This window comes from Aptenodytes forsteri, unplaced genomic scaffold (genome assembly GCF_000699145.1).
Source record: "Aptenodytes forsteri isolate BGI_AS27 unplaced genomic scaffold, ASM69914v1 Scaffold229, whole genome shotgun sequence".
In the NCBI taxonomy this organism is placed as follows: Eukaryota; Metazoa; Chordata; class Aves; order Sphenisciformes; family Spheniscidae; genus Aptenodytes; species Aptenodytes forsteri.
In genome coordinates, this window is record NW_008795863.1 from 3323692 (window position 1) to 3327369 (window position 3678).

Sequence of the window (3678 nt, forward strand, 5' to 3'; positions counted from 1 at the left end):
GGCAATTTCAGTGTAACAAACACAAGGACAGCAAGCCAACATAAGATCACTGGGTGTAACAGGGCCATGACCGCAATATGTGACTATAAATGCTCATGACGGAAGAGAATAGCTGATGAACTTTCGAACCAAGGCAACGAGCAGAAACAGAAGTGATGATTGCAGGATAATCAGCCCAGCAATTAGTCTAAATAGCATCAAATTCCTAGTTTAAATCCATCCTGTAGTATTATTTGGAGAGCACTATTTTTCATGTTATTGCACCGTGGGGTTTCTGCATGCTATTACGCTGTTGATGTCTTCAGCTCTGGGAACGGCTGCATTTCAGTAATAACTCAAACAGCCCCAAGCGTAGTTTAAGAAGCTCAGAGACAATTTGCCTGGAATTAAATGGCCTTGACAAACAGTAGAAGTTGTTTCAACCTCCAACTCATCCTTGGCCACATAACCTGTCCACTTGTCTCTCTTCCACTCAGTGCCTCAGCAAGCAGGATCCAGTGCTTAGATACCCCGACAGAAGAAGAAAGCGGATATCTTTCCCCCAAGAGAGGGAATCTGTGACTGGTAAACACATACAGGAGTCTCAGTCAAGCCCTTGCCTGCCATGGCGGCCTGTCTGGGAGAAAGGGGTGAAAGCCAGAAGTTTGCAATCCTTCGCTGCAGGAATTTTGGCCTGTGGGTACAGTTGGCTGCCTCAAGGCAGCGCACCTTGCACACAGCTGAGGATCTGCTGCATTATGTCTGTAGAAAAGGAGGGGGGAGGGGGGGGGGGGGGGAAGAGAGAGAGAGAGAGAGAGTTTACTGCTTCAGCTTGATGTGCATTTGGAGAATGCTGGATTCCAACTTATCTCCCACACTGAACTCCAGGGACATTCAGTTGCTGACCCAGATCCAGAACCAGACTTCAGGATTTGCTCCCAGCTCTGTGATCACAACATTGATTTGGCTACAAACATAACAATAATTATGGAATTAAAAAAAAAAAGCATCACTGAAAAAATAAAAAAATTGCCGTTTCCTTATTTTAGTTATTTCTTGTCCTTTCCTAAAAGTGATTTTTTTTTTTTTAAGGTATGTGCACTCACGGGTGTGGACAGATCTGTGCACAGACTACCGCAGTGTTTGATCCTCTCCTGCTGGTTACAGAAGTTTCACCCTTTGATTCTTTTAACTTCAGTGCAGTTGGGACGCGCAGCTCCCAGACTCGTCATGCAGCCTCTCCTTCCTACCATTGAGACCTTTCTATGAAAGAGCTCAACCAGCAGAAACAAGATGATAATCAAGAATTGTCCTAGACTTCTGCTCCAAACAACTTGATCACAGCCTGGCTATAACAGGTGGCCAAAGGCCCACAGGCTGCCGGTCATTCATCAAAAAAAGCCTGGAACACTTTGAGAGCCATGAAGTATCACAGTCTGGCTCACACAGTTGATATGTAACATGGCATCCCTTAAACAAAATGAACCGTAGGGGCAAAGGTAATTTGGAGATTGATGGGGTGAACAAAAATATACCACAGCTGTCTAGGAGTAACTTAAATCTTCATCTGAAGAGTAAATCACTGCCAGAGATTTTCAACCATTCATTTAGACATCAGGAATATCAACATCTTTAAACACTACTTAGAGATGATGTTTAGGAAAATTGGGAAGAGAGCCAAAGACACAAATAACTACACTGAAATAACTTAGAAGACTGGCAAGAAACATAGCATTCATATTTTAAGCAATTAACTCGCATTTAACCCAACTGTCTCAAAATGCTATACTTTTGTATCATATGGCACGTGCTACATTAGTGAGCCACACCACAGTTAACTCAAAGGAGTGTGAATTCCTCACTCAAAGAAAAACAGTTTGGTGATGTATGACAGCCCTTAAAAGTCTGCTTCAGAGTGGAAAGTTACTGCAGAATAGTTTGTATATTTTAAATTCAAGCCTTCATTTAATCTACCACAACTCCCAACGTGGACATGGCCTAAACCTAATGATCATGTGTCATATTCACCCAGTATTTGTATTTGGTCAAAGATAAAAACCCAAAACAGTGACAAAATGCCAGCCTTTCTGCCACCAGAACACAGCACACCCTGGATTGCTGACAGAGACCAGGAGCTTTCCGTCAGCTCCAGCTCCATGGTAGTACATTAATTTTAGTACTTATTTCTCTCCAGTGAGCACAAACCAAGTTCGGCACTCTGTCAATTAAAAAGCAATGATTTTCATAAGATGCCAAGAATCAAGCAAAAAATGGTCAAAAGGGTGAAGACTGACTGGAATATCCCACCAGAGCAAAGGTTTGGTTTCCCTTCAGGGTAAACTGAAAAAAAAAAAAAAATGGAAACAGCTATACAGCAAAGCCTTCAAGGAACACTCCTGCTGCTGCAGCAAAGACAAAATACAAACACCTAAAGAAAGGAGAAAGGAAACAATGCAGCAGACAGCAAACAGGATCCCCTTTATTACACTCTCTATTCATTTGCTGTACATCTGGAAACTCTACTGAAGGAACGTATTAGATCACAGCAGTATAAATTTGACATTAACTGAAGGGACACCATAAAAAAGTGCTTTCCCCTGCCGCATTGCAGCAGAATTGTCAATGATGCTCAAAACGCCTTTAAATCTCTGACAAAAATAGCGACTTGTGTGTTTTACACAAGCCATCAGATGTGTGGTTCATGCTGTGGTTCGTGCTATGGTTCTCTGTTATTTGTCAAACAACACATTATGTCTCCAGTTGTTTCTTCACCCTTCTTCACATTTATGGTCAGGAAATCATAAGAGGGCATGAGTACTCAGCACTGGGCTGGATCCTTCCTTGGTTTCTGCTCTCTAAGTCCACTCCTTTCCACATCACACACTGCCTCCTGGTCTCTTTCTATGCTTCAGACGTATTGAATCTTTTAATAAACATTTCCCATCTTCTGGTCCATAAAGATCAGAGTCCTATTAACTGCAATATCTGTATTTAAAAGTGGCCAATATGTTTTGTTATAGCGATACAAGACTATATACAGCAGTCAGCAGAATTACCCACAAAGCAATCTGCTATAAGGAAAACTCAACAGACACAGGCTTTTCTTTATCTTTTTTTACTATTCCTGAAATACTCTGAAAAAAAATTACTCTGAATTTCCTCCCTACATTTTTAACAAACTATTTCAAAGTCCAGTGGACTGATCACAGATGTGGAGTTTCTCCATATCTGTCTCATGCAAAACAGATACATAGAAATTTATCCTTGAAACAGAAATCTCTTTGAAAGTGTTGAAGCAATTAATGCATACACCAAATTATGGTAAACTTAAATTATCCCATTACTGCACTTCAGTCTTGTGAAGAAACACTACTTCTGAAATAACCCTTTCCTGTTTTAGATATCCATGACCTTCTAAAACAAAAATTATCACGTCATAAATGCAAGTGGAGATAAGTATATAGCATGTGTATGCATTCAGGCTATTACTTGCATTTACTACTGTGCTGGTTTTGGCTGGGGTAGAGTTAATTTTCTTCCTAGTAGCTAGTATGGGGCTATGTTTTAGATTTGTGCCAGAAACAGCATTGATAACACAGGGGTGTTTTAGTTGCTGCTGAGCAGTGCTTACACAGAGTCAAGGCCCTTTCTGCTTCTCACCCCACCCCACCAGCGAGTAGGCTGGGGGTGCACAAGAAG